General features: G+C 43.6%; 1 protein-coding gene across 2 annotated transcripts in view; it reads left to right on the forward strand.

The window, feature by feature from the left end:
* Window positions 1–5,156: 5,156 nt before the first annotated feature.
* The window catches only part of ENPP4 (ectonucleotide pyrophosphatase/phosphodiesterase 4), a 15,977-nt gene continuing 8,234 nt past the window's right edge, over window positions 5,157–12,899 (forward strand). Inside the window, exon 1 of one of the 2 annotated variants that reach the window (XM_081828371.1) lies at window positions 5,157–5,379. The gene's annotated coding sequence lies outside the window, so the exon portion shown is untranslated. Of the gene's footprint in view, window positions 5,380–10,869; window positions 11,123–12,899 lie in introns of those variants that run through there. The other variant, XM_081828372.1, reaches the window with a different exon arrangement.

Below are 12,899 nucleotides of genomic sequence, written 5' to 3' on the forward strand. Positions count from 1 at the left end.
GCAACGTACTCAGTTTTTTAAAAGACACAAAAATGGGTAAGATTCAGTCCCTGCCTTCAAGGTAACTCTAATCTAGAAAGGTGAATGGAGAAGACATTTCTCTGTTGCTTTTGCCCACCCAGCATTCATTTCCTCTTCTCATGGTTCCTCCAAGAAACCACTTCTTTTTCAGTTTTAGTCTGTGGGAGTCATTTGGGGCTGACCACATCTCCCCTCATCTCTAGCATGGAGGCCTAGGGTAACCAACTATCCCAGTTTGCCCTAAACTGAGGGATTTCCCTGGGGCATGGGACTTCTAATGCTGAAACCAGAAGAGTCCCGGGCAAATTGGGATGAGTTGGTCACTCTTACTCTGACCAAAGCCTGGCCTATGAGAGCCAATTCCACTCCCCTGACCACAGGAATTGGTTCTGTGATGGGGACATGCCCCAGACCAGACCCAAAAGACTCAATACTGAAACTTTTGTTGAAACAATTGAGAAAGAGTCAGTCTTTCAGCCCCCACTGCTAAATAGGTAGGCTATAAACCTGCCCCAGCTGCTGGTGATCATTGTTTTTACTGCAAATGGAAAGTCTACCTGGGAATAAAGCCAACACAGAGAACGCAGAGCCAAGAGATGGACTGTGATACCTGATGACTTTGGGCATTTGGATCCAAGTTTACCTGAAGCTCCATGGCTGGGCTTTTCCAGTCACATGATTCAATACAGTCTTCCATGCTTAAACTAGTTTTAATTGGGTTGCTATCACTTAGGTCTAAAGAGGGGGATCAGAGAAGCAGATATTTGCTTACATTACCATTGAGTAAAGTAAATGCTATAAGGGAAGCCCAAAGAGGGAGAGGTGAAATCCTGCAGAGCTTACATTCAGCTGCTGGAATCTGGAAATGGTGGAGGATGAGCTGGGTTTTGACTGGTTCTCACAGGTTAGACGGTGAAGTAGTTTTCTATGGCTGCTGTAACAAATCACTACAAATGTTTTATCTTATGGTTCTGGAAGTCAGAAGTCTAGAAGAGGTTGGCAGGGCTTTGATCCTTCTGGAAACTCTTAGGGAGAATCCATTTAGGGAAATGGATTTTCCAGCTTCTCGAGGCCAAGTACATTCCTTGACTTGTGGCCCCATTCTATCTCTTCACAGCCAGCAGTGTAGCATCTTATAATCTCTCTGACTCTGACTCTTCTGTCCCATTTTTTTCCTTGTAAGGAACCTTCCGATTACCATTAAGTTAGGCCCACCCAGGTAATCCAGGACATTATTTCCCCATCTCAAGATCCTTACGTTAATCACACCTGCAAGGTTCCTTTTACTATGTAGGTAACAAAGTCACATATTCTGGGCGTTAGGATGTTGAGATCTTCAGGAAATTGTTACTATCTGGTCTTCACTTTCCAAAATGTCCTGGTTTGGATGATGAAGTATATGGTCACCCTACTTAAGTGCCATTATCCTCAGTATCTATTGACTATTTCCAGGTAGGAGCTCTGTGTTAGGCCCTAGGGAAAAACAAGAGACAGAGGCAAATTTTCTGTGTTCATATTGTTTACCACCTAGTTTTAGAGTCCAAAGATGTTTGTAAAGTGATAAGGTAGCACAAAAATTAATTGGTCAAGTAGGCAGCAACATAAATGCTAAGCAAGAGAAACAGAAGAAAATAGGGCTTCCGATAATCAGAGCTATAGGAAGAGAGATATCTCCGCAGCCTGGGTAAGCAGGTGGGATAGACTGGTTGGCTACTGGACCTTCAAGTGTGGTCAGGCTTGTGGAGGTAGACAGGCAAGAGGGTACACTGAACCTAGGTCACTTGTTGTGTATCAGTAGGGATGGAGGAAAATGTCATTGTCTGGTGCTTCATTTCCATATTTCATTGAATACAAAATACTATGTTAGGAAGCCCTATTATTTGATATGTCACTAAGAGAAATTGTAGCCAATCCGCTGTAAGATCATTCTGATTTCAGAGATGTTAAAATATAGGGGGAAATGTATATATTTTAATCACTGAGATAATACCTTTTCTCAAATGTGAAGACTTTTGCTAAAGTGGCACATCTCTGGACTTACGTAGGTTTAATTACTGTACATCCTCTTATTATTTGGTGTTTCTAATCATTTGATCACTTTACAGCTTTTCTTCCAAGGATATTCGGATCTCAAACTATGGAACTACAAAACAATGTATGTAGAATTTAATAAACATTCCTCTTAACAGTGTGATTTAAAGAATTCTCTTTACTCATACATAAATCCTCTCTAGGGTTCTTCTTGGAATTTCCAGAATTAGTATAACTCCTTTAGGATATTTAAGAAGCTGAATATTTTAATTGGCTTAAGTCCAGATAGAGTAATATATTAGTTAACTAACGCATTTGCATTCATTAGTTTACTGTTTCCCAAACTTGCCAAATCACAAAATCACCTGTGACTTTTGTTAAAAATGTCCTAAGTCCCTCTCCTGTAGACTTGGACCCAGTCAATCTTGTGTGGCATCTGAGAACTCTATTTTTCACAAACACTGGATGTCTCATGATGAGACATGTTTGGAAAATACTGGGTTAGGTGGTAGTTAGTAACCTGCTATCCTGATGTGTTACACAGTGAGTGCAGCTAACAGGACACCAAGGGGACACTTGGATCTAGGAAAAGGTTATTGTGTGAGATGTGGGGACTTTCTACACTAAATATAGAATAACTTCAAATTGGCAAGGAGCAATTTGAGGTCAATAAATGCTTACAGTGGGGATGGAGGTCTAGGATAATAATTGAACTTGGATGGTTTGGTGCTTTACAGCCTACAAAGTGCTTCTACATAAAGGGTCTCTTTGGCTTTCACATCTAGGTAGTAAGCAGGTATATCTTTTATACCTGTGTACTTGTAAATCACAGAGGTTAAGGTGCTTGTCTGAGATTCTACGGGAATATCAAAGCTGAACTCTAATCCCTGATCTGACCCAGCTATGGAGGCAGTGGCCGTGGATGAAGGGAGCCCTTCTGCCCTATGCCCATCCAGCTGCTGTCTCCACTACACATCTGACCTTTGGGGAAGTCCATTTTGTCTACTCTTTAAGCAATCGTGCAGCTCATGAATGAACGAACAGGATATGCATAATCATGTGCCCCAAAGGCCAGAAAATTTAAGTTCCACTACATTGGACATTACATAAATTCCCCCAGAACTCTGACTTCTCCTTCTCGCTCTGACAACCCACAGATCTAAGATGCCCAATTCACCAGTGCACAGGCCAGCCTTGAGGTTTGCCACTGGAATTAACCTGTGAAGGCACAAACTAATCATCAACAGAATACAGCAGGCCCAAATTGTCTCTGCAGCTGCTTGCAGACTCTGGAGTCCCAGCTGATGTGGGAAACAAAGGCAAAAGAAAAATTATTAAATGTCCATACTACCTACAGCCCACTGACAAGTCCTTGAAACAGGCAGAGTGACATCCCTCTAGGGACTCAACTGTCTCAATGTTAATACTTTGCTAAGAACAAAAGGCAATCCTAGCCTGAAACCCTCCCCCACCCCTCAGGATCCTGTAAGTCTACTTTAAGGTATAAAAATTCCTTTGGAAACTTCCTTTATCTCTAAACCCACCAAGATTCGTTTTGGCAATCATCACCCCAAGCACATGGCCCACCAATATACATCTGAAGGGTCTCATGACTAAGGTTTTATTAGATGGTAAAAAATGACCTTTTCCCAGCAATAGCTAGCCCCATCAAGGTCCTAGAAACCCTGCTTCCAAAATTCCTTAGAGACTTACGCTATCCCTAACCCCCTCCCAACCTGAAAGCAAATAATGGGCCCCTCTTCACGACCCCATTGCAGCTCTTCCTGCCCAGGGGTCCTGTCCCCTTGCTTTAATAAAATCACCTTTTTGCACCAAAGACGTCTCAAGAATTCTTTCTTGGCCATCGGCTTGGAACCCTAACGTTGTTTTTCCTACATCACCAGCCATGCCTATACTTTAAAGCTCACAGCCAAGATGCAGAACTTAGACCTTGATTTCTTTTTTTTTTTAAGATTTAATTTTTGAGGGATCTCTGTACCCAACTTGGGGCTCAAACTCACAACCCTAAGATCAAGAGTCACATGATCCACCGACTGAGCTAGCCAGGTGCCCCATACAACTTGATTTCTAAGGTCCATTATCGCAGGTTACTAATCCAGGTACCGGGTTTACATCCAGTAAATCCTCAACACCTGAAAATATTAACATGACTAATATTCTTAATTCATTTATTCGCATGTTTTTAAGCAACTGCTGGAGCTACACTATTGAATATGAAAGAAAATATCCCCTTGGAGTTTGCATTTTAAAGTGAGGGGAGGCACGAACCCAGAGCACCTTAAAAGTTCCATTAAATTCAATAAACATTTAGTAAGTTCCTTTTCGACTCCAGGTCCTGTATTTGGCACTGCAAATCCAAAGAGAAAAAAGATACCATTCACTCTTTACCAAGTATGCCTGGGTAACGCGTTAACAAATAAATCTACTTCATTTGGTAATTTCTCTTCCTACTAGTAACTTTAAAGATACATTCTTCCTTTCCTTTAAGTTTCCAACTAAAGGCAGGAGCACAATCCCATATGCAGCTGTCAAAAGACGTGCCCATTTCTCAGCTGGTTCCCTACTGCAAGGATTGTTTCTACGTTTCTTGTGACCTTACCTGTAAACTGCCTACTACTCAACTTTGGGTGTACAGGTGCTCACTTTTCCAGTGAAACAGGTACTTTGGGTAGAATCACGTCGCATTTACCTCAGTTCACTGGAACTAGCTGAAACCGCTCTAGACTTGTGCTGCGCCCTGGTGCAACTAAAGTCGTTTTTTGCCTGAGGCCACCAACGTCGCCAGGTGCCTATTAAGTAGCAGCGAACTGCGCTTGGCAATAGCCAGGGGCCTTTCCGGGACTCGCTGGGTTTCAGGTCTCCTGAAGGGCACCCAGCCCTAGGATGATGGGAGAGGGGCGTGGTGGAAGATAGGAACGGACCTCCTCGAGGTCCAATGCTACCCCACCAAAACAGCTGTCCCCAGGTGGTACCCGACTCTAACCAATCGCAAAGGGAATTACATTTAACGCGGCTCCGGCAGCCAATCCGAGCACTCGTCTCAGCCTCCGCCGCCCGCCGGGTTCCAGCCGGCTGGCAGCAGGTTCCGCAGTGGCGCGCCGGGCGGCTGCGCACACCCCAGAGTGCCCCCAACAAAGCGGTTCTCGCGGAGGTTGGGGCTGTTATCCGCGGCGGGGGCGCCCGCTATTGCGCAGGCGCCTCAGGAAGATCTCTGCCTCGCGCGTGTCCTTTCGGGTCTGCCTCGCCCCCGGGGCCCACGAGCGCGGGGTTCCGCCAGTGCTGAGTTCCGCGCGCCGGCGGCAGCGGGTGAGTGTGAGCCTCGCGCGGCCGGCCTTCCGGAGGGAGATGCCACCCCCTCCTCGGTCGCCTGGGGCTGTGACACTAGAGGTCGTGAGAAACACCCCCCACCCCTCCCCCAGCCCCTGGGGCGCCGGCGGGTCGTCCGCGAAAGGGACCCGGAGGCGCCGGGAGAAGGCTGGGCTGGGAGAGGCGGAGGGCGGTTGTGGGGGGAGGAAAGAGCAGTTGGCAGGTGGTTTGGGGTGGGGGGAGGCCGTGCTGTGAAGGGTGGGGAGGGCAGTGGGCTGACAGCAGCGGAGGAGCGGAGGTGGGCAGGGGTGACAGCGAGGGGAGGCGGGCGGCGGGGTGGGCTCTTTGCGTCTGTCTGAATATTAGATCAGAGTTCCTGGCAATTACATAATCAAATTTAAGAACTAATTTCCTAGAGAACCAAACAGCAAAGATAACATTTGAGTGCTTTTTATAGGCTGGACACCGTGTTAAGCCCTTGACAAACAGTGCTTCCTTTCTCGGTATAGCAACCCTCTGAGATAATAGGGTCCCCTTATACAGATGAGGAAATTCAGGCTCGGAGAAGTGAAGAGGAGTTCCACATTGTACAGCTGGTGACAGGCAGATTCAGGTTTATACTAGGGCTGACTCCAGAGTGGTTTTGCCCAACCACCAGGCGATCTGCTGGACCTAAGCCTGAAAACTTGCTCAGTGTTAGAGGAAGTCAGGGGCTCGTTTTAATGTCATGGTTTTCTTTTCTTTCTTCCTTTTTTCCCCCAGAGGTTGTTCCAGGCTATTTTAAGGAAATTAAGCTCATTTGAAAGCAAAGAGGAGATATTTTATGTATTTTAGCTTAGCTACAAAATATAATTTGGGAGAAATTTTGATGAAAACACAAGAAGTACCTGAGGGGTTATATTTTACTATGTAGAAGGTAAGATAGTTTTGAAGATACTAGAAAATTTTATGTGTGCTTGAAAATGGGAGAATTATTTAGAATCCCAGAATTTTTAGGACTGAGAAAGTCTTCTAGAGAGTAGTTTTTGTTTTCCTTAGAACAATAAGAAAATAATAATCTAGAGGAAATCAACAAAGTTTCCCATGTCCACAGACAATGCTATTTTATTTTAAAGCTGTATAAAAGTTTCATTATAAATATTTGTGAAGTCTTTAGGGCTTTTGTATTACAAAGCAGATGGCGAGCTAATGGTGACAGATATCTTTCACCATTTCCTGTAACTGCTGTACTCTCCCAACTTCACTTGGGCTAAGAATGCCAGTGGGAATTGCCTGACATGCATTCCATCCAGGCAAAAAAAGTCATCCCAGTCGCGGTAGAGCATGTTTTGTCCCCTGCATTGAAGATGACTGCCTACTACTTCTGGTGGCTGTTGGGATATTTGGGTGTAGTCCAGATGCTTTTTTTTTTTTTTTGTCTCTTCCCTCCGCTATTTTTTTTTTTTTTTTTTTTGGTTTGAAAAATTACAGAATTTTTCTCAAAGTTTAGTCATATAACAATTAGTGATTTTACTTCCTTGAAAACTACTTGAGAACTTTTCACTGGTATTTTGTTTATCGATTAACACGCCCTGTTAGGGGCGCCTGGGTGGCTCAGTCGTTAAGAATCTGCCTTCGGCTCAGGTCATGATCCCAGGGTCCCTGGATCGAGCCCGCATGGGGCTCCCTGCTCCGCGGGAAGCCTGCTTCTCCCTCTCCCACTCCCCCTGCTTGTGTTCCTGCTCTCGCTCTCTCTCTCTCTGTGTCAAATAAATAAATAAAATCTTTAAAAAAACCCAAAACACCCTCTGTTAGAATGAAACAATGCAGTAGACATAGGTACAGGCATTGCTAATGAACATGTCTGGTAGGAAAAGTTTCGGTAATCATTTGGAGTTTATTACTAGTCTTGTTAACTGGCTGTTACTAGACTTGTGAACTTGTTGAGGGCATGAATTAGTAAGTGCATAGTAAAGCTACTAAATTGCTTTCTGAGCTTGGCCAGTCACTGGACTTGAGCTCTATCATATGTAAAAAGGGGTTGGACTAAATTATTTCTAATTATTTTAAGGTTGCACAGTAATATTATTCTGCCTGTCATAGTTCAGACTTTTTCCTAACGTAACAGCTCTGTAACTAGAATGGATAAAAAGAAACTAAATTTGAGGGCCTGTTCTGTAACACTATATGCATCCGCATTTCACAAACACCAGAACTAAGTCTGGGAGAAGTTAGATCTGCTCACAATTGCCCATCGACTAAATGTGAGCTTAAGTTCTGGGATCATTCTGATTTCAGAGCCTATAATCTTTCCACTCTGTGCTGCTCTGTCTAGGGGACAAGGATCCTAATAGTGTGCTAATGCATTCCTGAACCCCAGGATAAATAGCATATGTAATTGAACATCATTTTCACTCAAGATTTAGGGAACAAATATTTTGATTTATATGTATTTTGAGAGAGGGTCAGACACAGGTTTTTGTTTTGCTATTGTTTTTGCATTTGGAAGGTGTTATAAAACATTTTCATGTTAAAACACCCAAGTCTATTATGGAATATAAATTTCACATAATTTGGGGAGTAAAATGAGACATCAAAGATGTTTCCTGTTTTTTGACAGGGCATTTCAGATGCTTTTAAGATTACAATTTTATTCCCTCTTTTTGTTGTTGTTAGTATAATAATTTTATTGAGATAATTCACACTCTATCCAGTTCACACACTTAAAGTGTACAGTTTTATGGAATCATGGAACCATCACCACAGTCAATATGAGAACATTTTCATCTCCCCAGAAACAAACCTCATACCATTGGAATTTACTCCCCATTTCTCCCAACCCTTTGCCCAAGCACTACCGGTGTCTTTCCATCTCTAATAGATTTGCCAGTCTTAGGCATTTCATCTAAAGAGTCATAGGGTAAGAGATCTTTTGTGATTGCCTTCTTTCACTTAGTAAAATGCATCAGGGTTTATCCACTTGTAGTGTCTGTTAACACTTCATTCCTTTTTATGGTCAAATAATATTCCACGGTATGGATAGACCACATTTGATTTGTCCATTTTTCATCACTTGATGGGCGTTTGAGTTGTTTCCATTTCTTGGCCCTTAAAAATAATGCTGCTGTGAACATTTGTGTGTATAAGTTTTATTTAGTGTGAGCATCTGTTTTAATTTCTCTTGGACATAGACCTAGTAGTTGAATTTCTGGGTAATATGGTGACTCTGTTTAAACTTTTAAGGAACTGCCAGAATGTTTTCCAGGTGGCTCTCCCATTTTACATTCTCACCAGCACTGTATAAATGTTCCAGTTTCTTTGCATCCTCGTTAACTCTTGTTATTATCGGTCTTTTTTATTCTCTCCATCCTCCTGGGTCTGAAGTGGTATTTCATTGTGGTTTTGATTTGCATTTCCCTGATGCTGAACGTCTTTTCATGTGCTTATTTGCCACCTGTTTATCTTCGGAGAAAGGTCTTTTCAGAGCCTTTGGTCATTTTTTAATTGGATTGTTTGACTTTTTATTTTTGAGTTGCTACAATTTTTTTATGTATTCTAATTATAAATCACTTATCAGACAATTTGCAAATATCTTCTCGCATTTTGTGGGTTGTCTTTTCTCTTTCTTCATGGTATCCTTTAAAGCACAAAGGTTTTTAGTCTCAATGAAGTCCAATTTCTTTCTTTCTTTTTTTTTTTTTGGCCACCTATGCTTTTGGTGCTGTACCTAAAAAGGCTTTGCCTAACTCAAGGTCATGAAGATTTACTTCTATATTTTCTTCTAAGAGTTTTATAGTTTTAGCTCTAAATTTTGGTCCATGAGCCATTTGTAGTTAATTTTGGTGCATAGTATGAGATGAGGGGTCCAAATTCATTCTCTGGCATGTAGTTTACAGCTGTCCAGGCATCATTTTTGAATTGGTTTGGTACCCCTCTGTTCTTAGAGATAACTCTGTTGAAAAAGGTTTGGACATCGTGTTAGAAATGACTTTATGGTATATGGCTCTCAAGCACAGCATTACAAAGAAGTTTTGGTCTTATAGAACCGAGTTCCTTCACCCATATCTTTGTTCTTTCAGGATGACAGCCTGATTCATTACTTTATTTATGTTCCTATTGTGAGTATGACAGATTTGAAAAGTGTAAAGCCCTCATCCCCTGATACATGGCACATACATACATTTTTGTGGTATAATCTTAGTTATACTAGATATGTATTGAGTGATTTAAAAAAAAAATAACCGGGGCGCCTGGGTGGCTCAGTCATTAAGCGTCTGCCTTCAGCTCAGGTCATGGTCCCGGGGTCCTGGGATCGAGTCCCGTGTTGGGCTCCCTGCTCTGCGGGAAGCCTGCTTCTCCCTCTCCCACTCCCCCTGCTTGTGTTCCCTCTCTCACTGCCTCTCTCTGTCAAATAAAAAAAAATAAATAAAATAACCTAAAAGAGTGTTTGGGCAAGACTTCATGTGCAGGAGGTAACTTCAGGATGTTTGGGAGCACAAACTACTACTGAAGAGCTGTTAAAGGTCACCTATAAGTCACTCAGATAAATGCCTATTATCTTTTACACGTCTTTGTAATACATTTGAGGCAGATGGTGATGGTGAAATATGGTAAAGGAAAGCACGGTTGGCAATGATTTCTGTAACTATTTCACAGTAGTGTGCATGTGGGGTTCGGCCTGGATACCGCAGGGGCTTGACTGCCGGGCTGAAGTGTTTGTATAGGCAGGGGGACTCTATGAACATTTTTTTCAAGAGGAGTGTTATGAACAGAGCTCCACCCAGGAAGATTAAGTTGGGAGCAGATATTAGGTGAGAAAGGGGAGGGTGAATAAGGTGGGAAGGTCAGTAAAGAGACAGAAGCACTCCCACAGGAGGTATTATGGCAGCAGCAGTGGTAGAGATGGAAAGAATGGGGAGCTGTTCAAAAGGCAGGTTCCTGGCTTCTCCTCTAGCCTGACTGAGTCAGAATTTCCTAGGTGTAAAGGCTGGGCCGCTGCACTTGTAACCAGCCCCCTCAGTGGTTTTTCTGTCTACTGTGCTGTGGTAGATGATATGCAAATAGAATCCATGAGGCTGGCATGGATGGTTTGCTCAGGGCAGCTCTGGTGTGAGAGAATGGGGAAGCTGTTTTAAAGGCTGGGGAACGAAGGAAAGGAGAAAGATTTGGAGGTGCAGAGAATGCATTCAATTTGACATACATCAGGCTTACCTTGCCCGCAGAATAGTTTGTGCGGTGGAATTGGTGGGGAATGTAAACTGGTTGCTGAGGAGGGAAAGATCCAGGGCAGTACATAAAGACAGTTTGTGGTGCGTCTGGGTGGCTCAGTCGGTTAAGCGGCTGCCTTCAGCTCAGGTCATGATCCCGGGGTCCTGGGATCGAGCCCCGCATCAGGCTCCCTGCTCTGTGGGGAGCCTGCTTCTCCCTCTCCCTCTGCCTGCCGCTCCCCCTGCTTGTGCTCTGTCTCTATCTCTCTGTCAAATAAATAAATAAAATCTTTAAAAAAAAAGACTGTACAAAATAGATTTATGGTATCTTTAAGATACGGTACCACCGATCTGCTGTTTCAGTCGACTCTTACTGGAAACAAATATTTGTATATGGGAAGGTAGCTATACTCAGAAAAGAGGGAAGCCACTCAGTCCAAGCTTTCCTGGAGACCAGCGTGGCCTCCACACAAGTTCTCCCGTTGCTGGAGCCCGGGGCGGTAGCCTGCATACTGCTGTCATGTGACTGAGCTCACACTGACCCACTGAGGGAGGAGGTGAGTTGTGCATGAACACTAGGTCGGGGGCACCAAATACTGAATGAGAAGAGAAATGCCACTCTCTGTCTCAATTCTTGAGAGTTGATATTGCGGCGCCATGCTGGGACCGTGTCTGTACAGCATGTCTCCTCTACCAAACAGCACTGTTACTGTTCTCTTTGGAGAGCTGATTTGGTTTTGTTATTCCGTCCTGTTTTGGGTTTCATGGATGGCATCAGCAACAGATCATGCATGCACCACACTCAGAAGGCAGCCCGTCTCAGGTTAAAATGGTAGACTTTTCAGACCCAAAGACCCTCACAGACAAAATTCTGTGCCGATTTGAGGTTCTTAGTTCTGAGACAGTCTTCCCAATTTGAGGTTCCTAGTTCTGAGACGGTCCCAGCTTCAGTCAGCAGATGTTTGAATGACTGCGCACACACAGGTCATCTTGCTGGTATGTTTGAAGGAAAGAAAGTCTCTGCCTTCAAGTAATTGTGGTTAAGTTGGGAGAAAGAAGAACACACAATAAATGGCTCCTGAACTTAATCATCATGTCAGTTAGCTTGTGGCTGCTTCTGCCTGGGACCTCGAGGTGCAAACCCCCCGTGGCCTTGGGTCTTCTTACTCTGAAATAGTGAATTCACTCACCTCACTCTGACTACAGCCTCACATCCTTGCAACTTCCCTCAGAACCTCTGTACTTCACGATCTGTATCAGTTTGAGCTTAGATGCTGCAGTTCAGATTTTAGTCACTCCCTAGTCAGGATCTTGAACTGCCTTTGTTATACTTCAGTTTCTCACAGTCTCAAGTGCAGGCACGATCAGCTGCCTATTTTGTTCAGGCCTGTGCCAGGGCCTCTGAATTGCTAGAGAAATCCAGTCAACAGTGTCACTAAAAATTCAGCTTTGACCACCCGTCCTACTGTTGCCCTGTACTCTCTCCCATTCTCCATGTTGGCCATGTCAGACATTCTCTGTTGCTCAAACCCTCGAACCTTTTACCATCCTACTCTCTCTCAATAATTGCCCCTACCTTTTGCAGCACAGAGAGTACAGCTCCCTTCATCTCCAACCCTCAGACCTGTTGGCTTACCTAGCTTTAGCTCCTTCTCTCCTATGACAGTGGAAGACATATCCTGTCCAACTAAAGTGAATCATCCTACCTAAATCACCTATCCTGTTTTCTGAAGGACCAAAGATGATAGAGACTGAAGGCAGGGAGATTTATTATGGGAAAGCTGTTTTTATAATCAGTGAAATAATGCAAAATCAGAGCTCTAAACCTGGGGTATTAGGTAAACTAGTTATGTCCTTGATAGTAAAGAGGAAGTTTAAGGGATATGGTGAAGTTCATTTCAACAGCTGTTGGATTTCTTCAGAAGTCACTGTGGCAGCCAAGTCCCTATAGGCTTTGTCTGTTTGTCAACCTCCTGTAAATACTGGGAATGTATAGATTAAGGTGAGATCTTTTTCTTAGGTAATATTTATTTCTTACCCCCCTTTTTCATGCCAGTATCTTCAACAGGAGCTGGTGGTGAGTCAGCATGGTAGAATTTCCACCACCTATTTCTGTGGCTTAAAAAGAACAGAGGTTACCAGTCGTTAAACTAGAAAAATAATCTCCCTCTCTGGAGCCTCTGAAGGCCTGGAAGGATCATTTTTCTTTCTTCATCTGTTCTTATTAAGTTTTTTTAAAGATTTTCTTTTTAAGGGGCGCCTGGGTGGCTCAGTCGTTAAGCGTCTGCCTTCGGCTCAGGTCATGATCCCAGGGTCCTGGGATCGAGCCCCGCA

The sequence above is a fragment of the Leptonychotes weddellii genome, chromosome 8, assembly GCF_054177405.1.
Source record: "Leptonychotes weddellii isolate Sample4059 chromosome 8, ASM5417740v2, whole genome shotgun sequence".
Classification (NCBI taxonomy): domain Eukaryota; kingdom Metazoa; phylum Chordata; class Mammalia; order Carnivora; family Phocidae; genus Leptonychotes; species Leptonychotes weddellii.